General features: G+C 54.8%; 1 pseudogene; it reads left to right on the forward strand.

The window, feature by feature from the left end:
• Positions 1-23,351, forward strand: part of LOC139280927 (zinc finger protein 229-like) — a 58,772-nt pseudogene extending 35,421 nt beyond the window's left edge.
• Positions 23,352-24,040: the final 689 nt, after the last annotated feature.

A 24,040-nucleotide genomic window follows, 5' to 3' on the forward strand; every position in this document is an offset into this window, starting at 1 on the left:
CATCGAGGAATGCGTGCGGGCGATGGCTGGGGTAGTCGGCCCCTCGGCCATTGTCGCGGCCTCCAAGATGTCTGGGAAGGCCGTGTTCTTCCTGGGGTCGAAGTGAGCGGTTTCCCTGGCCATTGAAAAGGGGCTCACGGTGGGCGGGACGTTCCTGCCGGTGGACTCTCTCGAGGCCACCGCGCAGAGGGTCATTCTATCGAACGTCCCGCCCTTTGTTCCCGCTGGGCTCCTTCTCCCTCACATACACCAACTGGGGGAGGTAAGGTAAGGGATCAACCACATACCACTCGGCCTCAGGGAGAGCAGCCTGCGCCACGTCTTCTCCTTCTGCCGCCAGCTCTTTGTCCGGCTGGCGTGGGAGGAGACGACAGAGGGATCGTTCAACGTGATGCACGAGGGGACTGCCTACCGCGTCTTTTGGACGTCGGACGGCGTGTGGTGCCATGCCTGTAGGGAGGTGGCACACGTTCGCAAGAGCTGCCCCGCCTCCAAGACCGCCAAACCACCGAAGGCGGCCAAGGATGGCGCCGCCGCCACCCCTCCCCCTAGTTGCATCTGCGTGCCGGGAGCCGTAGGTGCGTTGGCATCGTCGGAGGCCTTTGTTTTCACGGCCTCCGGCGGGGGGGAGGGAGAGCGTCCGACCAGAAAGAAGGCGCGGAAGAAGGCGAAACATCTAGAAGCGGGTCCCCTCGGTGCGCCAGACAATTTGTTTACCGCGCTCGGCCCAACCCCATCACCGGCGAGCACGGGGTGCCCTGAGCCCGTGCCCGAGCCCTTGACTAATACCGCAGAGGGGTTCGGGCACGGGCAAGACAAGAAAAAGGGGGGAGTGGAGTGGGAGGCCTTGGCAGACATGGAGGTCTCCCTGCCTCCGCGCCCACCCAGGAACAAAAGGAGGCGTCGCTCCAATGAGGCGGAGGGGGAACAACATCCCTCCGCGGAGGAGTCGGTTGCCCGCCGCGTGTCCCGTGCCCCCACCGGCGCCCCCAAACTGCGCCGTAGGCGCGAGGAACCTGTCCCCGGGGAGGGTGAGACAGTCGAGGCTGCCCAGCCTCTGCCCCCTGGGGGTGGCGTGGAAGATCTGCCTGTCATGAGGGGCGCGGGGTCGGGTCGAGCGTCCAGGGGACTGAGGCGGGCGGGGCCGAAAAGGCCGCACCTGAGCCCGCCCAGCCAATATGCCACTTCCCCCGGGACTTGCTCGACTCGGCAGAAAATGAAACTGTAGACAACTTTAATATACATCTACACGCTGGGCCGGGGGGTGGCGGTGGGGAGGGGGAGGAACACCAACCCTCGCCCCCTACTTTGGAGCTGGGGGACTTGGTGGACCTGACAAATTTCCTAAACCAGGTCTCTCCGTGTTCCCCGGCTCCTGGGGCGGGGGAGGACCTCCTTCCGCTGTCGCTTCCCGACCCAGCACCACTTTTAAAAGAGCCCAGTGGGGACTCCTTCTCTGACGATCCTGGGGGTGGGATCGGGGCAGAGCCAGGGCCAGATGGAGCGGCCGGGCCGTTTGCCGTACCTCGTGCGGTCGACGAGCCGGCTGCTGGCGGCGACCTCCCGGGGGAGGAAGGGGACTCGGTGGGGGACGTGGGAGAAGATCTAGAGTCCACCGCCAGTGAGGCGGTGGATCTTTTCGAGTCCGCCGCTGAGCCCCTCCTCATTCCTGCAAAGGAACTCCGGGACCTTTTGGTCCAGAGCCAGGGTCGCCGCGACTGAGCCCGTCTGGCCCTGGAAAGATGGTCCGAGCCAGTGATGATCATCGCGTCCGTCCGCGCCGCCGCTAAAACCTTGGCCGCGGGCGGGCCCTTGACAAGGGCGCAAGACCTTGAGCTGCGCCGGCTCAGGGGGTTCCTCGCTGGGCTGCAGAGGGAGTGGAGGCCAACAAACGACTCCACTCCACAATAAGTTAGGTAGAGGTTGCACTATGCTCTTGTCATGAAGATAACCATAGCCAGCCTCAACATCAACGGCAGCAGAGAGGCATGCCGTAGATTTAACAATTTTTCGCTCCTGCGGGAGGGGAAATATGCGGCCTGCTTCCTGCCAGAAACCCATACCGTTCCGGGAGCCGAAGCCACGTGGCTCCTGGAATGGCAAGGAGGGGTCAGCATGAGCCCCCTCACCGCCATCTTGCTGGCCCCGCATTTTCAGCCGGAGATCTTGTGGGTCGAGGAGCCCGTACCAGGCCGTTTGCTGCACATAACGGTTCGCCTGGGGGATGTGCCGCTCCATCTCGTGAACGTGTACGCCCCTCAGCCCGGCCCGCAGCAGACGCGCTTCTTCTTGGCTCCGTCGACGTCGGCGACTGCATTGTCCTCGGTGGGGATTTTAACTGCACTCTCGCGGCGAGGGACCGCTCCGGTGCGCCGCAGAGCATGACGGCGATGGAGAAGTTGAGGGACCTGGTCGGGTCCTTCGACTTGCTGGACGTCTGCCGAAATCTCCATCCCGACTCCAGCGCCTTTACTTGGGTGAGGCCTGGAGTAGGATGGTCCAGAGTCGACCGCCTTTACGTGTCTCGGGCGTACGTTTCCTGCATCCCGGCGGCCTCCACGTGGCCGGTGCCGTGTTCGGACCACCACCTGGTGTGGCGGAGATCGCTTCGCTCCGCGCGAGGATGGGGTCCGCATACTGGCATTTTAACAACCAGCTGCTGGAGGACATGCGGTTCCAGAACTCGTTTCGTCGTTTCTGGGCCGACTGGAGAAGGAAGCAGGGGGGGCTTGCCCTCCTTGAGGCTATGGTGGGACGTGGGCAAGGCTCACATCCGCATCTTCTGTCAGGAGTATGCGAGGTGGTCGACCAAAAGGCGGGTGGCCAGGGTCGGGCGCCTAGAAAAAGAGGTGCTCGACATGGAGTCCCGTCTCGGTGAAGTCGTCAAGGACCCGGACCTGCAGACGGTGTACGAAGCGAAAAAGGCCTCGCTGAAGGACCTGCAGCTCGTCGGGTCCCAAGGCGTGTTCGTGAGGTCGCGGATCCGGTTCCTGCGGGATCTGGACCGCGGCACCCCCTTCTTCTACTCACTGGAAAAAAGACAGAGTGTCCGTAAGCAGCTCTTGACGCTGCTGGCCGACGACGGCTCTCTCGTCTCAGACCCGGAGGGCATCAACAACAGGGCCCGTGAATATTACGGGGCCCTGTTCTCTCCGGAGCCATCCAGCGAGGAAGCGCGTAGAGTTTTGTGGGAGGACCTGCCGAAGGTCAGCCCGGAGTGCGCCGAAAATCTGGAAGCTCCGCTAAGCCTGGCGGAGCTCACCGGCGTCCTCGACCGGCTCTCGAGGGGAAAAGCCCTGGGGCTGGACGGGCTGACCATGGAGTTCTACAGGGCGTTCTGGGACGTCCTCGGGGGCGACTACGCGTGGGTCCTGGGGGAAAGTCTGGTGACCGGGGAGATGCCCCTCTCTTGGCGCAGGGCAGTCATCGTCCTGCTGCCTAAGAAGGGCGATCTCCGCCTCCTTAAGAACTGGCGCCCGGTCTCCCTCCTCAGCACGGACTACAAAATCTTCACCAGGGTGATGTCTGTTTGCCTTGGTGTCGTGCTGGACCACATGATCCACCCCGACCAGTCCTACATGGTCCCGGGCCGGACAATCCACGATAACATCCATCTGGTCCGGGACCTCATCCATTATTCCCAGGAGGCTGGTCTGTCGGTCGCCTTCCTATCCCTCGACCAAGAGAAGGCGTTCGACAGGGTGGATCACGACTATCTGTTCAGAACTTTGCCCGCTTTCGGGTTCGGGACGCATTTCGTCGCCCGGATCCAACTTTTGTACGCCGCCACGGAGTGTCTGATTAAGGTTAACGGGTCCTTGATGGCGCCCCTTCGCTTTGGGAGAGGGGTGCGCCAGGGATGCCCCATGTCCGGCCAGTTATATGCCGTCTGCGTGGAGCCTTACCTGCGCCTCCTGCGGACGAGGTTGACGGGACGTGCTCCTTGCGGTAGAGGATCCCGCTGACCTGCGGAGGATGCGTGAGTGCCAGGAGATTTACTTGGCCGCAACCTCCGCCAGAATCAACTGGGAGAAATGTTCCGGACTCCTGGTGGGTCAGTGGCGGGTGGACTCCCTGCCGGAGGATCTCACGCCTTTTGCCTGGAGTACGACCCATCTCCTCTATCTGGGAGTCTACCTTAGCCCCGACGAGGAAGCCTGGCCGGCGAACTGGCAGGAGCTGGAGGCCAAGGTCGCCGCTCGCCTAGGGCGCTGGACAGGACTGCTCCGAGTGCTGTCCTACAGCGGTCGAGCGCGAGTCATAAACTAGCTGGTGCCCGCCATGTTGTGGTACCGGCTGGTCACTTTGACCCTTCCCCCAATGTTTGTCGCCAAGATACAGAAGAGGCTGGTGGACTTCTTCTGGAACAACAGGAAGCACTGGGTCTCTGCCGCGGTCTTGAGTCTCCCACTTGGGGAGGGCAGTCAGTCGTTGGTGTGCGTCAGCGCCCAGCTCGCGACTTTCTGTCCTCAGACCCTGCAGAGATACCTTTATGTTGAGCCCCCTCCTAGGTGGCGTGCTCTGGCGATGTATTTCTTCAGCCAGCAGCACGGCCTCAACTACGACACGCAGCTCCTGTTTGTGAGTATGGGGGGCGTCAGGACTGCCTTCCAGGAGCTGCCTGTCTTTTACAAGGAACTCATCAGGGTCTGGAACAAAGTCTCCACCAAGCTCAGCTCTCCACCGGCTGGAGTGGCCGCCGTCCTGCAGGAGCCGCTGCTCGGGAATCCGTACCTCCACGACCGAGGTTTTGGGTGGCGGTCGGACGAGAGGGCTGTGGCTGGTGAGGTGACCAGGGTCAGGGACCTGCTCGATGGCGGAGGAGCGGGCTGGATGGCGCCAGACACGGTGGTGCGGTGCCTAAATTCTGCCAACATCCGCCGCGCGGCCGATGCCATCGAGTCGCTAAAAACAGCTCTGGGCCCTGACTCTGTTAGGTGCATCGAGGAGGCTCAAGCACGTGGGGAGATCCCGTCCGAACTGACCCCCGTCCGGACGGAATTTCTCATCGGCGCCAAACCCTGGAACCTCCCTCGGGGGCCGGCACCTCACAACTTGAGCCACCTTGAGGAAATCCCCTCCGTGCCTTTTAGTTCCGCACGGAGGAGTTTCATGTACAGGCTGCTCCTGCACACTCTCAACTTTGCCATCCTCGCCTGCCGTCCGGACACGCCATGGCGTACCATCTTGCCGTCCGGAGGAGGCGGGGGTCCCCGATGGAGGGCACTCTACGTGGGGGTTCTCCCACTTTTTATCGGGGACTTGTACTGGAAGGTGGTGCACGGAGCAGTGCCGTGCAATACATTTTTAAGCCGGTTCACGGGCTCCCAGGCCGCCTGCAATTTCTGCGGTCTGGAAGAGTCCGTGTTCCATGTTTTTATTGAGTGCACGAGTTTGCAGCCCCTGTTTTGTTATTTAAAGGGGCTGCTCCTGAAATTCTGGCTGCACTTCAGTCCCACACTCCTGATCTTTGGGCACCCGGTGCGGAGGGGAGTGGGTAGGTCCGAGGGCCTCCTCGTAGGACTGCTCCTGGGCACGGCCAAGGGTGCCATCAGCCGGTCCAGGCAGCGGGCGGTCGAGGGGGTCATTCAGCCAGACTGCCTGCCTCTCTTCCATGCCTACATCCAGTCCAGGGTGTCCTTGGAGATGGAGCACGCGGTGTCCACCGGTACGCTCGCGGTCTTCCGCGAGAGTTGGGCACCGGAGGGACTGGAGTGCATCATCACGCCCGGCAACCAAATTTTAATTTGATTTTATGTTTTTAAGTTAATTTGTTTTAATTGCCAGTGCTGTTAGTGTCCCCCTCCCCTTTTATAGGGGGCACTTGGAGAGAAAATACGATTTTGTGCCCAAAAAACCCCCCCCAAAAAAAAACACAAAAAAAAATAAAAGGGCCTTGTAAATGTTTGTTGTTTCTCCCAGATCGGGGGGCACGGTTTAATGTTTTTTGTTTGCTCCGAAAAGAGTTCATGCACAAGGACCAATGATGGAGCTTTGGAGGCGTGGCCTATTCACTTGGAGCCTGGAGCAGTGAGAGAAGGAGCTGCTGCTGTAGCTCGTGGCTGGAAGGCCTTTCGAGAACCCTGTGAAACATCCCAGGAAGAGAAGGAAGGATGGAAGGAAGGGGCTTCATTACCATTCATCCAGAGGGAGAGGAGGAGAGCAGAAGACTGCAACACCTTTATTAATTCTACAAAGAGTTGGAGAGAGGGGGAAAAAAGAACAACTAACCAGTGTGGAAGGAGGGAAAGACTTCTTCAACCAAAGGTGGGTGTGTTTTGGTGCATTCCCCAAAAGACTTTGTTGTATCAGTGGGGGGAGGAAAGAAGACCATTCGAGGGCCGGAACATCGCGGGGGGTGTGTGTGTGTGTGGAAGTGTGTGTGGGGGTCTTGCCTACAGCTAGGCCCACACACCACTGAAGCACCCCTCCCCCATTGCCTAGCCTGGGATAGCTGGAGCTACCAGGCTGAAGAAACTCAATCACCCTATTTAACATCGTTGGGAGTGTGTACCTGTGTGGCACCAGCTTGCCCAGGTGAAGACTTCTTCTCCCCCCACCCGAAGACCACCCCAAAGACTGTTTTGTTTGCCATCTGGGGAGTGCACCCACCCATCGCTGTGAGGGGAGACCTGCCCTCGCAGCTTCCCTCTTTCCGACCCCACCCTCTCTCTTTCTCTCTCTCTCTGTCTCTCCCCTCTCTCTCTGAGAGCCCTTTCCTCCCAATTGAAAAAAGAAAAACAACTGAGACAACTGAGCAGAGGGAGCAAGGCCCCTCCCCAATTGCCAACTAGGGGAGAGGTGTGCCTCTTTCAGAGCTCCCTCTGTTCAAATATTTAAACGAGGCCATTTAAGACCATTGAGGCCTGTGACTTTGGGGTGGGTGTAGCCCTTAAACGGACCCCGTGATGGCGACCCCATCCACGCCGGTGGCGGGGCCAGCAAGGACATACGCGCAGGCGGCGTCCGCATCCACGACGCCTCCTGTGCCTTCTGCTGCCCTGCCACCTTTCAGACTTGTCACAAAGAAACACGGGGTCAAGAGCTACACTCACCCCACGATGAGCATCGAGGAGTGCGTGCGGGCGATGGCTGGGGTAGTCGGCCCCTCGGCCATTGTCGCGGCCTCCGAGATGTCTGGGAAGGCTGTGTTTGTCCTGGGGTCGGAGCGGGCGGTGTCCCTGGCCATTGAAAAGGGGCTCACGGTGGGCGGGGCGTTCCTGCCGCTGGACCCTCTCGAGGCCACCGCGCAGAGGGTCATTCTATCGAACGTCCCGCCCTTTGTTCCCGCTGGGCTCCTCCTCCCTCACATACACCAACTGGGGGAGGTAAGGTGAGGGATCAACCCCATACCACTCGGCCTCAGGGAGAGCAGCCTGCGCCATGTCTTCTCCTTCCGCCGCCAGCTCTTTGTCCGGCTGGTGCGGGAGGAGACGACAGAGGGATTTTTCAACGTGATGCAAGAGGGTACTGCCTATCGCGTCTTTTGGACGTCGGACGGCGTGCGGTGCCATGCCAGTAGGAGGTGGGGCATGTTCGCAAGAACTGCCCCGTCTCCAAGGCCGCCAAACCACCGAAGGCGGGCAAGGCTGGCGCCTCCGCCACCCCTCCCCCTAGTTGCGTCCGCGTGCCGGGAGCCGTAGGTGCGCGGGCCTCGTCGGAGGCCTTTGTTTTCACGACCTCCGGCGGGGGGGAGGGAGAGCGTCTGACCAGAAAGAAGGCGCGGAAGAAGGCGAAACATCTAGAGGTGGGTCCCCTCGGTGCGCCAGACAATTTGTTTACCGCGCTCGGCTCAACCCCATCACCGGCGAGCGCGGGGTGCCCTGAGCCCGTGCCCGAGCCCTTGACTAATACCGCAGAGGGGTTCGGGCGCGGGCAAGACATGAAAGAGGGGGGAGTGGAGCGGGAGGCCTCGGCAGACATGGAGGTCTCCCTGCCTCTGCGCCCCCCCAGGAACAAAAGGAGGCGCCGCTCCAATGAGGCGGAGGGGGAACAACATCCCTCTGCGGAGGAGTCGGTGCCCGCCACGTGTCCCGCGTCCCCCACCGTCGCCCCCAAACTGCGCCGTAGGCGCGAGGAATCTGTCCCCGGGGAGGGTGAGACAGTCGAGGCTGCCCAGCCTCTGCCCCCCGGGGGTGGCGTGGAAGATCTGCCTGTCGTGGGAGGCGTGGGGCTGGCAGAGGAATGCGTTGCCGTTGGGTCGAGCGTCCCGGGGACTGAGGCGGGTGGGGCCGAAAAGGCCGCACCTGAGCCCACCCAGCCAATATCCCACTTCCCCCGGGACTTGCTCGACTTGGCAGAAAATGAAACTGTAGACAACTTTAATATACATCCACACGCTGGGCCGGGGGATGGTGGCGGGGAGGGGGAGGAACACCAACCCTCGCCCCCGACTTTGGAGCTGGGGGACTTGGTGGACCTGGAGAATTTCCTAAACCAGGTCTCTCCGTGTTCCCTGGCTCCTGGGGCGGGGGAGGACCCCCTTCCCGACCAAGCACCACTTTTAAAGGGCCCAGTGGGGACTCCTCTGCCGACGATCCTGGGGGTGGGATCGGGGCAGAGCCAGGGCCAGATGGAGCGGCCGGACGGTTGGCCGTACCTCGTGCGGTCGACGGGCCGACTGCTGGCGGCGACCTCCCGGGGGAGGACGGGAACTCGGTGGGGGATGCGGGAGAAGATCTAGAGTCCACCACCAGTGAGGCGGTGGATCTGCTCGTGTCCGCCACTGAGCCCCTCCTCATTCCTGCAAAGGAACTCCGGGACCTTTTGGTCAAGAGCCAGGGTCGCCGCGACCGAGCCTGTCTGGCCCTGGAAAGATGGTCCAAGCCAGTGATGATCATCGCGTCCGTCCGCGCCGCCGCTAAAACCTTGGCCGCGGGTGGGCCCTTGACAAGGGTGCAAGACCTTGAGCTGCGCCGGCTCAGGGGGTTCCTCGCTGGGCTGCGGAGGGAGTGGAGGCCAACAAACGACTCCGCTCCCCACTCCACAATAGGTTAGATAGAGGTTGCACTATGCTCTTGTCATGAAGATAACCATAGCCAGCCTCAACATCAACGGCGGCAGAGGGGCACGCTGTAGATTTAACAATTTTTTGCTTCTGCGGGAGGGGAAATATGCGGCGTGCTTCCTGCAAGAAACCCACACCGTTCCAGGAGACGAAGCCACGTGGCTCCTGGAATAGCAAGGAGAGGTCCGCATGAGCCACCTCACCGCCACTTCTAGTGGGGTGGCCATCTTGCTGGCCCCGCATTTTCAGCCGGAGATCTTGGGGATCGAGGAGCCCGTGCCAGGCCGCTTGCTGCAAGTAAGAGTTCGCCTGGGGGACGTGCCGCTCCATCTCGAGAACGTGTACGCCCCTCAGCCCGGCCCGCAGCAAACGCGCTTCTTCGAAGAGGTGTCCGCTCTTCTTGGCTCCGTCGACGTCGGCGACTGCATTGTCCTCGGGGGGGATTTTAACTGCACCCTCGAGGCGAGGGACCGCTCCGGTGCCCCGCAGAGCATGACGGCGATGGAGAAGTTGAGGGACCTGGTCGGGTCCTTCGACTTGGTGGACCTTTGGCAAAATCTCCATCCCGACTCCAGCGCCTTTACTTGGGTGAGGCCTGGAGTAGGATGGTCCAGAGTCGACCGCCTTTACGTGTCTCGGGCGTATGTTTCCTGCATCCTGGCGGCCTCCATGTGGCTGGTGCCGTGTTCGGACCACCACCTCGTGTGGGCGGAGCACGATTCGCTCCGCGCGAGGACGGGGTCCGCGTACTGGCACTTTAACAACCAGCTGCTGGAGGACGAGTGGTTCCAGGACTCGTTCCGTCGATTCTGGTCCGACTGGAGAAGGAAGCAGGGGGGCTTCCCCTCCTTGAGGCTATGGTGGGACGTGGGCAAGCCTCACGTCCGCGTCTTCTGTCAGGAGTACGCGAGGGGGTCGACCAAGAGGCGGGCGGCCAGGGTCGGGCGCCTAGAAAAAGAGGTGCTCGGCATGGAGTCTCGTCTCAGTCAAGTCGTCGAGGACCCGGCCCTGCGGACGGTGTACGAAGCGAAGAAGGCCACGCTGAAGTACCTGCAGCTCGTCGGGTCCCGAGGCGCGTTCGTAAGGTCGCGGATCCGGTTCCTGCGGGATCTGGACCGCGGCTCCCCCTTCTTCTACTCGCTGGAAAAAAGACAGAGTGTCCGTAAGCAGCTCTTGATGCTGCTGGCCGACGAGGGCTCTCTCGTCTCGGACCTGGAGGGTGTCAACAACAGGGCCTGTGAATACTACGGGGCCCTGTTCTCTCCGGAGCCATCCAGCGAGGAAGCGCGTAGAATTTTGTGGGAGGATCTGCCGAAGGTCAGCCCGGAGGGCGCCGAAAATCTGGAAGTTCAGCTAAGCCTGGCGGAGCTGAACGGCACCCTCGACTGGCTCTCGAGGGGAAATGCCCCGGTGCTGGACGGGCTGACCGTGGAGTTCCACAGGGCGTTCTGGGACATCCTGGGGGCGACGACGCGCGGGTCCTGGGGGACAGTCTGGCGACCGGGGAGATGCTCCTCTCTTGGCGCAGGGCAGTCATCGTCCTGCTGCCGAAGAAGGGCGATTTCCGTCTCCTTAAGAACTGGCTCCTCAGCACGGACTACAAAATCTTCGCCAGGGCAATGTCTGCTCGCCTTGGTGCTGTGCTGGACCACATGATCCACCCCAACCAGTCCTACACGGTCCCAGGCCGGACAATCCACGATAACATCCATCTGGTCCGGGACCTCATCCATTATTCCCAGGAGGCTGGTCTGTCGGTCGCCTTCCTATCCCTCGACCAAGAGAAGGCATTCGACAGGGTGGATCACGACTATCTGTTCGGAACTCTGTGCGCTTTCGTGTTCGGGACGCATTTCGTCGCCCAAATCGGACTTTTGTACGCTGCTGCGGAGTGTCTGATTAAGGTTAACGGGACCTTGACAGCGCCCCTTCGCTTTGGGAGAGTGGTGCGCCAGGGATGCCCCATGTCCGGCCAGTTATATGCCGTCTGCGTGGAGCCTTTCCTGCGCCTCCTGCGGATAAGGTTGTCGGGACTGGCTCTGCAAGGGCCGGGCGTGGAGGTTGTCCTCTCGGCTTACGCCGATGACGTGCTCCTCGCGGTAGAGGATCCTGCTGACCTGCGGAAGATGCGTGAGTGCCAGGAGATTTACTCGGCCGCATCCTCCGCCAGAATCAACTGGGAGAAATGTTCTGGACTCCTGGTGGGTCAGTGGCGGGTGGACTCCCTGCCGGAGGAGCTCAGGCCTTTTGCCTGGAGCACGACCCATCTCCTCTATCTGGGAGTCTACCTTAGCCCCGACGAGGAAGCCTGGCCAGTGAACTGCCTGGAGCTGGAGGTCAAGGTCGCCGCTCGCCTAGGGCACTGGACAGGACTGCTCTGAGTGCTGTCCTACAGGGGTCGAGCGCTAGTCATAAACCAGCTGGTGGCCGCCATGTTGTGGTACCGGCTGGTCACTTTGACCCCTCCCCCTGCGTTTGTCGCCAAGATACAGAAGAAGCTGGTGGACTTCTTCTGGAACAACAGGAAGCACTGGGTCTCTGCCGCGGTCTTGAGTCTCCCGCTTAGGGAGGGCGGTCAGTCGTTGGTGTGCGTCAGCGCCCAGCTCGCGACTTTCCATCTTCAGACCCTGCAGAGATACCTTTACGTTGAACCCCCTCCTAGGTGGCGTGCTCTGGCGATGTATTTCTTCCGCCAGCAGCACGGCCTCAACTACGACATGCAGCTCCTGTTTGTGAGTGTGGGGGGCGTCAGGACCGCCTTCCAGGAGCTGCCTGTCTTTTACAAGGAACTCATCAGGGTCTGGAACAAAGTCTCCACCAAGCGCAGCTCTCCATCGGCTGGAGTGGCGGCCGTCCTGCAGTAGCCGCTGCTCGGGAATCCGTACCTCCACGACGGAGGTTTTGGGTGGCGGTCGGACGAGAGGGCTGTGGCTGGTGAGGTGACCAGGGTCAGGGACCTGCTCAATGCCGGAGGAGCGGGCTGGATGGCACCAGACATGCTGGCGCGGCGCGTAAATTCTGCCAACGTCCGCCGCGCGGCCGATGCCATCGAGTCGCTAAAAAGAGCTCTGGGCCCCGACTCCGTTCGGTGCATCGAGGAGGCTCAAGCACGTGGGGAGATCCCGTCCGAACTGACCCCCGTCCGGACGGAATTCCTCATCGGTGCCAAACCCCGGAACCTCCCTCGGGGGCCGGAGCCTCACAACTTGAGCCGCCTCGAGGAAATCCCCTCCGTGCCTTTCATTTCCGCGCGGAGGGGTTTCCTGTACGGGCTGCTCGTTCACACTCCCAACTTTGCCATCCTCGCCTGCCGTCCGGACACGCCATGGCATACCATCTTGCCGTCCGGAGGAGGCGGGGGTCCCCGATGGAGGGCACTCTTCGCAGGGGTCCTTCCAGTGTTTATCGGGGACTTGGCCTGGAAGGTGGTGCACGGAGCAGTGCCGTGCAATAAATTTTTAAGCCGGTTCACGGGCTCCCAGGCCGCCTGCAATTTCTGTGGTCTGGAAGAGTCCGTGTTCCATGTTTTTATTGAGTGCACGAGGTTGCAGCCCCTGTTTTGTTATTTAAAGGGGCTGCTCCTGAAATTCTGGCTGCACTTCAGTCCCACACTCCTGATCTTTGGACACCCTGTGCGGAGGGGAGCGGGTAGGTCCGAGGGCCTCCTCGTGGGACTGCTCCTGGGCACGGCCAAGGGTGCCATCAGCTGGTCCAGGCAGCGGGCGATCGAGTGGGTCATTCGGCCAGACTGCCTGCCTCTCTTCCGCGCCTACATCCGGTCCAGGGTGTCCTTGGAGATGGAGCACGCGGTGTCCACCGGTACGCTTGCGGCCTTCCACGAGAGGTGGGCACCGGATGGACTGGAGTGCATCATCACGCCCGGCAACCAAATTTTAATTTGATTTTATGTTTTTAAGTTAATTTGTTTTAATTGCCGTTGCTGTTAGTGTCCCCCTCCCCTTTTCTAGGGGGCACTTGGAGAAAAAATACGATTTTGTGCCCAAAAAAAAAACCCCCAAAAAAACCACAAAAAAAAAATAAAAGGGCCTTGTAAATGTTTGGTGTTTCCCCCAGATCGGGGGGCACGGTTTAATGTTTTTTGTTTGCTCCAAAAAGAGTTCATGCACAAGGACCCCCAGGTCCCTCTGCACTGCAGCATGTTGTAATTTCTCCCCATTCAAATAATATTCCCTTTTACTGTTTTTTTTCCAAGGTGGATGACCTCACATTGCCGACATTGTATTCCATCTGCCAAACCTTAGCCCATTCGCTTAACCTATCTAAATCTCTTTGCAGCCTCTCTGTGTCCTCTAAACAACCCGCTTTCCCGCTAATCTTTTTGTCATCTGCAAATTTTGTTACACTACACTCTGTCCCCTCTTCCAGGTCATCTATGTATATTGTAAACAGTTATGGTCCCAGCACCCATCCCTGTGGCACAACACTAACCACCGATTTCCAACCCAAAAAGGACCCATTTATCCCGACTCTCTGCTTTCTGTTCGCCAGCCAATTCTCGATCCATGCTAATACATTTCCTCTGACTCTACGTACCTTTATCTTCTGTAGCAACCTTTTGTGTGGCACCTTATCGAATGCCTTTTGGAAATCTAAATACACCACATCCATCAATACACCTCTATTCACCATGCTCGTTATATCCTCAAAGAATTCCAGTAAATTAGTTAAACATGATTTCCCCTTCATGATTCCATGTTGCGTCTGGTTGATTGCACTATTCCTATCTAGATGTCCCGCTAATTCTTCCTTAATGATAGCTTCAAGCAATTTCCCCACTACAGATATTAAACTAACTGGCCTATATTTACTTGCCTATTGTCTGCCCACTTTTTTAAACAGGCGTTACATTAGCTGCTTTCCAATCCGATGGTACCTCCCCAGAGTCCAGAGAATTTTGCTAGATTATAACGAATGCATCTGCCATAACTTCCGCCATCTCTTTTACTACCCTGGGATGCAGTTCATCAGGACCAGCGGACTTGTCTACCTTGAGATCCATTAGCCTGTCCAGCACTATGCCACTAGTGATAGTGATTGTCTCAAGGTCCTCCCTTCCAACATTCCCGTGACCAGCAATTTTTGGCATGGTTTTTGTGTCTTCCATTGTGAAGACCAAAGCAAAATAATTGTTTAAGGTCTCAGCCATTTCCATATTTCCCATTATTAAATCCCCCTTTTCATCTTCGAAGGGACCAACATGTACTTTAGTCACTCTTTTCTATGTTATATATCGGTAAAATCTTTTACTATCTATACCACAGGTGGGGATGGAGCCTGGGATTTTCCTGCTCTGTGTGGGTCTCAGTACCACACTGGGTGAGATAGAGTAACATACCACAGGTGGGGATGAAGCCTGGGATTTTCCTGCTCTGTGTGGGTCTCAGTACCACACTGGGTGAGATAGAGTAACATACCACAGGTGAGGATGGAGTCTGGGCTTTCCCTGCTCTGTGTGGGTCTCAGTACCACATTGGGTGATAGAGTAACATTCCACTGGTGGGAATGGAGTCTGGGCTTTCCCTGCTCTGTGTGGGTCTCAGTCCCACACTGGGTGAGATAGAGTAACATACCACAGGTGGGGATGGAGCCTGGGCTTCCCCTGCTCTGTATGGGTCTCAGTACCACACTGGGTAATAGAGTAACATACCACAGGTGGGGATGGAGTCTGGGCTTTCCCTGCTCTGGGTGGCACTCATAGCACACCGCATGCAATAAATTAACATACGTAAGGCCGAGGAATGAACCTCAACACATTGCGTTGTGTGGGTCTCAGTACCACACCGGGTGAGATGTGCAAACTCTCCACACAAGCTGAGCCCCTGGGGCGCAGCCAGCAGCTGTCTCCCTGCAATAATGAACAGGGAGGAGAGACTGAGGTTGTAGTTTCACATTTTGAAGCTTATTAACAGGTGATTCCTCAGCTGTGAATTCCCCAGCAGAGAATTCATGGAGTGTTTAATATTAATGAGATTCACGATCAGTATGGGAAAATCTCTCCTTGATTTGCGACACTTCTCTCTCTTCAGCATCTTGCTGCTGAAGAATGAACTTGATATAATTTCACTTTGGCTCAGGGTCAGTGCGGCTCAGTGTGACTTAAGCACATCTTCCCCTCACAACCCCTCAGTGCTGAGAAAACGACAGAATTTTGCTGACATTTTCTGTTCTGTAACTTTTCTGTCCAGCAACATGAGGTCTTCCCTGCTGAGTCAGCTTTGTAACTGTATAAACACGTCAGCAGAACTTTAACACAACCTGAACTTCGAAATCTGGTCGGGACACATTGCCCCGAAGTGAGTTCTGAGTGGGCAGGACAATGCCTCCCGGCATTAGATAAAAGAACGTTTTGGTTCGTTTGTCGACATAGTTCAATTGGCAAAGTGTTAGATTGTCCCTGGTTCAATCCCGGGTTTCGGCAGTTTCTGGTTATTTTGTGTTCCCTTCATTTTAAGGGGAGAGGCTCGTTTTGCATCTGGAAAGTGTTTGAGGGAGGGTCAATTCAGATGTGATAATTTTTAGAATGAATTGTGTTAGAAACATGAGCTCTTTTTCTGTTATTTTCTATTTGCACTCTGCCCGGTTTTATATATGAATAGTGAACAATGTTTAAGGGATATGATGTGATAAATATTTGTGCAGCAACTCTGTACACCCAGTGTGAGCCGGAAATACAATCCTCCCAGGCTGGGTTGGTATGCATCTATAATACACTTTGAGGCCTTCAGCTCAGTTGGTTAGATTGTGGTGCTACTAACGCCAAGGTCGTGCTTTCGATCCCGGCAGAGCCATTGGAATGTGTTATGTATGCAACCATTGTAACCAGCGTTCTACTGCCACCAGAGGGTGCATCTGTTGGAGTCCCAAGGGATCCCAGCATCCCTTGGGAGCACTGCATATAAGCAGGCCTCCCATGCTGTGCCAGCACTCTGGAATCAGAATAACGAGACTAAGGTCACACTTACTCAAGTCTACAGTACTCAGTCACTTTTCTTTATTTGAGACATAAAAACTGGTGACGAGTAATAGATAATGAACCATCACGTGAAAATGCAGAGAACTGTTGGTATCCTGGAGAAATTCTCAGAAGGTGATGATTGGGAAGCCTTCGTGGAGCGACTTGACCAATACTTCGTTGCCAATGAGTTGGAAGGGAAAGAGAACATAGCGAAACGAAGTGTGATCCTCCTCACCATCTGTGGGGCAGCACCTCATGCATGGCCTCATGAAGAATCTTCTTGCTCCGGTGAAACAAGCAACCAAATCGCATGAAAAACTGTGTACGCTGGTCCGGGAGCACCTAACTCCGAAGGAGAGCGTTCTGAAGACAAGATATCGATTTTACACATGTCAGCGGTCTGAAGGCCAGGAAGTGGCGAGCTGCGTCGCTGAATGAAGGCGCCTTGCAGGACATTGCTAATTCAGTGGATTCCTGGAGCAAATGCTAAGAGACATTTTTGTGTTTGGCATTGACCATGAGATTATCCTTCACAAACCATTGCCTGTTGAAACACCGAACCTGAGCAAAGCCATAACGATAGCCCAGGCATTTATGTCCACCAGCGTTAACACCAAACAAATTTTACAGCATAAAGGTGCATCGGCCAGTACTGTACACAAAGTAACATCATTTTCAGGCAGGAATGCATATGTCAGAACGTACACGCCTGTAGCTGCACGACGGCAGATGACTGAGTCTGCCATCAAGTGTGAATGCAAGGCAATTAACACCTTGTTGGCACTGCGGAGGTGATCATCGAGCACATCAATGCTGCTTCAAACACTATGCGTGCAAAGGCTGTGGAACAATGGGACACCTCCAGCGAATGTGCAAATGAGCTGCAAACCTTGCAAACCATCACGTTGCAGAGGAAGACTGATCCATGGCAGATCAAACTGAACTAGAGACTCAAACCGAGGAGGCAGAAGTGTACAGGGTACATACCTTCACTACAAAATGTCCAAAAATCATGGAAAAGTTGAACTTAATGGAATTCCAGTATCCATGGAATTGGACACAGGTACGAGTCAGACTATCATGAGCAAAAAGGCCTTCGAGAGGCTGTGGTGCAACAAGGCACAAAGGCCCAAGCTGAGCCATATTCATACCAAGCTGAGAACTTACACTAAAGAGCTGATCCCTGTAATTGGCAGTACAGCAGTAAAAGTCTCCTATGATGGAGCGGTGCATGAACTACTCCTATGGATTGTACCAGGAAGTGGTTCCACACTGTTTGGCAAAAGCTGGCTGTGAAAAATCCACTGGATCAGGGACAACATCCGAGCGCTTTCATCCATGGACAATGCCTCATGTGACCATGTTTTTAACAAGTTCCCATCATTGTTTGAGCCAGGCATCGGAAATTTCTCTGGGGCCCAGGTGCAAATCCACTTGGTCCCGTTACACGACCCATCCACCACAAGGCACCTGTGGCACATTACATGACGCGAGAGAAAGTGGAGATCGAGCTGGATAGGCTGCAATGAGAAGGCATTATCATGCCAACTGAGGTCAACGAATGGGCCAGTCGGATTATTTCAGTTCTCAAGGGCGATGGCACGGTCAGAATTTGTGGGGACTATAAAGTAACGATTAACCATTTTTCGCTGCAGGACCAGTACCCGCTACCTAAGGCAGATGACCTATTTGCAATGCTGGCAGGAGGGAACATGTTCACCAAGTTGGACCTGACCTCGGCCGACATGACGCAGGAGCTGGCAGAATCTTCGAAAGGCCTCACCTGCATCAACATGCACAAAGATCTGTTCATCTACAATAGATGCCCATTTGGGATTCGATCAGCCATGGCGATTTTTCAAAGGAACATGAAGAGTCTGCTAATATCGGTTATACGCACCATGGTTTTCCAGGTCGGGACACCATCGAACACTTGAATAACCTGGAGAAGGTTCTAAGTCAGCTAGATCGTGTGAGACTCAGGTTGAAATGCTCAAAGTATGTTTTCCTGGCGCCAGAGTTCGAGTTCTTGGGGAGAAGAATCACGGCAGACTGCATCAGACCCACCGATACCAAGGCGGAGGCCAACAAGAATGTACCGAGACCACAGAATGTGATGGAGCAGCGGTCATTCCTGGGACTCAATTATTTTGGTCATTTACTACCCAGTTTAAGCACTTTGCTAGAAACTCTACTTGTGTTGCAACACAAGGGAGATGACTGGGTTGGGGGAAATCACAAGAGACGTCTTTTGAGTGTCCCGGGGTGAGGGGGAGCTGAGGTTGAATGTCCTTGGGAGGGCGGAGAGGGAGCTGAGGTTGCGTGTCCCGGGTGGAGAGAGAGATGAAGGGGATTGTCGCGGAGGGAGCTGGAGCTGAGGGTGAGTGTCCAGGGGGAGAGGGGGCTGAGGGTGAGTGTCCCGGGGGAGAGAGAGCTGAGGGTGAGTGTCCCGGGGGGAGAGGGAGCTGAGGGTGAGTGTCCCGGGGGGAGAGGGAGCTGAAGGTGAGTGTCCCGGGGGGAGAGGGAGCTGAGGGTGAGTGTCACAGGGGAGGAGGAGATGGAGCTGAGCATGAGTGTCCCGCTGCATGTGGGGGGTGGGGGTAGAGTGAGCTGAGGGTGAGTGTCGCTGGGGGTGGAGAGAGGGGGCTGAGGGTGAATGTCCCGGGGGGAGAGGGAGCTGAGGCGGAGTGTCCCAGGGGATGGGGAGAGGGAGTTGAGGGTGAGAGTCCCGGGGGCAGAGGGAGGTGAGGGTGAGTGTCCCAAGGGAGAGGGAGCTGAGGGTGAGTTCCCGGGAGAAAAGGTAGCTGAGGGTGAGTGTCCCGGGGTGAGAGGGAGCTGAAGGTGAGTGTCCCATATTGCGCTGAATAATAAAATCACACATTCATGTACAGCACCAGCGGAAAAGACAGAGTACAGACACAGTATCAGGTTTACACTTTGTATCAGTGTCTCCATATTACGCTCAGTAACAGTGTCACACCTTCACATATTGCACCAGAGAGAGAAACAGAGACATTATCAGTTTACACCTCCAACAGTGTTACTACATCACGCTAAATAACAGTATCCCGCCTTTCAACCAGTACAAGAGAGAGCAGATAGCAACAGAGAGAGGAGAGAGGGCTGAGCGAGAGCCAGGAGAGTGCGAGGCTGGGCGGTGAGACACAGAAAGACATGCACAGTATCAGTTCCAGACTGACCTGTGAAGTCCCGATTTATCCTGAAAGTTCCCATTGGAGAGACAGAAGATGCAGTCTCCTCTCTCACTGATATTGTACCAGAGACAGACACATTATTAATCCTACACTGCGGGACAGTGTCAGAGAGTGAGAGATACAACGTCCCACATTTCACCCTGGCTTGCCCGTTGTAATCTCTGCAATCCTGCAGCTCAGGGCCGTTCGGTATTACTCTCAGTGACCGAGTGTTTTACTCTAATTAAACTGATCTCGGATCTAATTTCTGTCAGATATTAACTCCTGCACGGTCCCAGCAAACACTCCCACTCCCTCGTCCCTCCGATATTTCTCCAGGATTGCTTTGTGAAGACGGGCTCATGGAGAGAAACACCCTGCACGGAATGATCCCATATTGAGCATCTCCAAGGGACAAGGCTCCCAGCTTTAATCATTCTCTGTCCTTACCCGCCAAGCCCAGTTCCTTTGCTCAGATTCTGGGGAAAGTGCACTTTGAGTTTTACATTCTGAATTAGTGCAGAGAGCTGTGAATGTGCGGGAAAGCCCCGCCCCCTATGTCGATTTCCAGGAAGCAGAAGAGAACATGCGCCCTCCCCTCCACTAGCCCTGCCTGTGATCGCCATTCACTCAGTGAGCGGAAGAAGATGGTTTAAAACAACCGGGAACAGAGACACCGCGGCCCCGGGGTAAGGTAGCGAGCAGCAGCCTCCTTACAGCAACGCAGCGCTTTGGGAGCGTGTCCGTAAATGGGCTCAGAGATCGGCATTGAGTCCAGAGGATTTAGGGGGCTGTGTGTAAGAGGCAGAGTGGACAAAGAACCAGTGTCAGTGCGTGGTGTGAGTGGGGGAAGGGAGAGGCTATTCTAGGTCTGTGTGTGTCCAGAGTAAGGGAGACACTGTTGCTTTCTCTCTCCAAACCAGTAGTGAACATTCCTGGTTTAGTTATGTCGGGGCTGTGTGTAAGAGGCAGTGAAACAGGAACTAGTTCCTGAACATGGAGTGAGTGGGGGAAGGGAGAGGCCATTCTCGGGCTGTGTGTGGACAGTGTAAGGTAACAGAGAAAGTAAATCACCTCGCTTTTTCAAATCATTGCACTTTCTTTCCCTCACATCAGTAGTGAATGTTCCTCATTCAGTTCCAATCTCACCATGTCTGTTGTTCTTGGGCAGTGAGCAGTGGGAACACAGCCTGACAGTGAGGATGTGGGGAGTTTCACAAAGTGCATCTATTGCAGGCACCAGGAGAGGAGTGTGGGAGGGGAAGGGGGCTGCTGTTCGCTGCCTTACCCCGGGGCCATGGCATCTCCATTTCTGGCTCTTTTAAACCATCTTCTGCTCACTGAGTGAATAGAAACATAGAAAAATGCCTGTTGTAAGGAGGCTGCAGGAGTAGGCCATTCCGTCCTACGAGCCTGCACCGCCATTCAATAAGATCATGGCTGATCATTCACCTCAGTACCCTTTTCCTGCTTTCTCTCCATACCCCTTGATCCCTTTAGCCGTAAGGGCCATATCTAACTCCCTCTTGACTATATCCAATGAACTGGCATCAACAACTCTCTACGGTAGGGAATTCCACAGGTTAACAACTCTGAGTGAAGAAGTTTCTCCTCATCTCAGTCCGAAATGGCTTACCCCTTATCCTTAGACTGTGTCCTCTGGTTCTGGACTTCCCCAACATTGGGAACATTCTTGCTGCATCTAACCTGTCCAGTGCCGTCAGAATTTTATGTTTCCATGAGATCCCCTCTCATTCTTCTAAACTCCAGTGAATACAGGCCCAGTCTACCCAGTCTCCTCATATGTCAGTCCTGGCGATCACATGCAGGGCTGGGGGAGGGGAGGGTGCATGCGCTGCTCTGCTCACTGCGAATCGACTCACGGGGCGGTGCTGAACTGCGCATGCGCAGCTCTCTGCAATAATTCAGCCTGCAAAAATCAAAGTGCACTTTTCCCAGAATTTGAGCAAAGGAACTGGGCCTGGCCACGTGGCGGCGTGGGGAAGGACAAAGAATGATTACATCCTAGGGTCTTAAAGAAGTGGCTGCAGGGATAGTGGATACATTGGTTGTAACAGTCACGAAGAGATTGAAAAACCGCAAATGTAACGGCCCTATTTTAAAAAGAAGGCAGACAAAAAGCAGGAAACTATAGACCAGTTAGCCTAATTTCTGTCATTGGGAAAATGCTGGAGTCCATTATTAAGGATGCAGTAGTGGGACATTTGGAAAAGCATAATTCAATCCAGCAAAGTCAGCATGGTGTAATGAAAGGGAAACATGTTTGCCAAATTTGTTTTTTGAGGATGTAACGAGCTGGGTGGATAAGTGGGATCCAGTGGATGTGGTGTATTTGGATTATTTCCAGAAGGCATTCGATAAGGTGCCACATAAGAGGTTACTGCACAAGATAAAAGCTCATGTGGTTGGAGGTAATCTATTAGCATGGATAGAGGATTGGCTAAATAACAGAAAACAGAGAGTCGGGATAAATGGATCATTTTCTGGTTGGCAAACAGTGACAATGGGGTGCCGCAGGGATCAGTGCTATTTGTAATCTATATTAATTAATTCAATGAAGGAACCGAGTGTAATGTAGCCAAGTTTACTGATACAAAGATGGATGGGAAAGCAAACTATGAAAAGGACACAATTAATCTGCAAAAGGATAAAGACAGGCTAAGTGAATGGGCAAACATTTGGCAGGTGGACTAAATTGTGGGAACATGTGAGGTTATTCACTTTGGCAGAAATAATAGAAAAATTAATTATAATTTATATGGAGAAAAATTGCAAAGTTTTGCAGTAAAGAGAGACCTGGGCATCCTTGTGCATGAAACAAAAAGTTATTATGCAGGTAAAGCAAGTATTCTGGAAGGCAAATGGAATGTTGGCCTTTATTGCAAGGGGGATAGAGTATAAAAACAGAGATATCCTGCTACAACTGTACAGGGTATTGGTGAGGTCACAACTGGAGTACTGCATACAGTTTTGGTCTCCGTATTTAAGGAAAAATATACTTGAATTGGAGACTGTTCAGAGCATGTTCACTAGATTGATTCCGGATATGAGGGGGATGACTTATGAGGAAAGGTTGAGGAGGTTGGGCCTATACACATTGGAGTTCAGAAAAATAAGAGGTGATCTTATTGAAATAAGATAATGAGGGGGCTCGACAGGTGGATTCAGCAAGGATATTTCCACTCATAGGCGAAACTAAAACTAGGGAACATAATCTTAGAAAAAGGTGTCTCCCATTAAAAACTGATATGAGGAGAAATTTCTTCTGAGTGTTGTAAATCTATGGAATTCTCTGCCACAGAGTGGTATGGAGGCTGGGTCATTGAATATAATTTAAGGCAGAGATAGACAGATTTTTGAGCGATAAGGGAATAAAGGGTTATGGGGAGCTGGCAGGGAAGTGAAGCTGAGTCCATGAGATTAGCCATGATCTTATTGAATGGTGGAGCAGACTCGAGGGGCCACATGGCTGACTCCTGCTCCTAGTTCTTATGTTAACTGAACCCAGGCAGAGTCGGCACCTTCAGTGGATAATAGAGAGGGGAACCAGAGAGTGCGGAATTGAACCCAGCCAGTGTCAGCAACTTCAGTGGAGGAGAAACTGGTGGAATGTGGGGACTGTGGGAAGGGCTTCAATTCCTCCTCTGAGCTGGAAGTTCATCGGCGCAGTCACACTGGGGAGAGGCCATTCACCTGCTCTGAGTGTGGGAAGGGATTCAGTCGGTCATCGAACCTGCTGAATCACCAGTGAGTTCACACTGGGGAGAGGCTATTCACCTGCTCTGAGTGTGGGAAGGGATTCACTGTGTCATCCCGTCTGTTGGACCACCAGCGAGTTCACACTGGGGAGAGGCCGTTCACCTGCTCTGAGTGTGGGAAGGGATTTATTACCTCATCCCACCTGCTGCTACACCAGCGAGTTCACACTGGGGAGAGGCTATTCACCTGCTCTGAGTGTGGGAAGGGATTCACTGTGTCATCCCATCTGTTGGACCACCAGCGAGTTCACACTGGGGAGAGGCCGTTCACCTGCTCCGTGTGTGGGAAGGGATTCACTCATTCATCCAACCTGCTGACACACCAGCGAGTTCACAAGTGATTGCAGGTTTTGGATTCTGCTGCTGTCCCAGACTGAATCGTGCCTATTCTGACAGTTGGGCTTTCTTTCTGCTCATATTGATTCCCCCGAGAACTGGGCTAGAGTTAAAAATTCTGCATATTTGACAAATTATTCAATGGGAAAAGGGTGAGGTAAAAAATAATGCTGATTGTGTTTGCATCCATAATTCACCTTTTTAAAAAAAAACATAAGAAATAGGAGTAGGAATAGGCTATTGGCCACTCGAACCTGTTTTGCCATTTAATAAGATCATGGCTGATCTGATCATGAGCATAGCTCCACTTTCCTGCCCGCTCCCCATAACTCTTCACTCCATTATCGTACAAAAATCTGGCTACCTCCACCTTAAATATATTCAATGACCCAGCCTTCACAGCTCCCTGGGGTAGAGAATTCCAAGGACTTATTCTGAGAGAAGAAATTTCTCCTCATCTCAGTTCTGAATCGGCAACCGCTTATTCCTAAACTGTGCCCCCAGGTCTAGATTCCCTACGAGTGGAAACATCCTCTCTGCATCTAACTTGTCGAGCACCCTCAGTATCATATGTTTCAATAAGATCATCTCTTATTATTCTAAACTCCAATGAGTATCGGCCCAACCTGCTCAACCTTTCTTCATGTCAACTCCTCCATCTCAGGAATCAAACTAGTGAAGCTTCTCTGTACTGTCTCCAATGCAAGTATATCCCTCCTTAAATAAGATCAAAATTGGATGCAGTACT

Source organism: Pristiophorus japonicus, chromosome 15, assembly GCF_044704955.1.
Source record: "Pristiophorus japonicus isolate sPriJap1 chromosome 15, sPriJap1.hap1, whole genome shotgun sequence".
NCBI classification, from domain to species: domain Eukaryota; kingdom Metazoa; phylum Chordata; class Chondrichthyes; family Pristiophoridae; genus Pristiophorus; species Pristiophorus japonicus.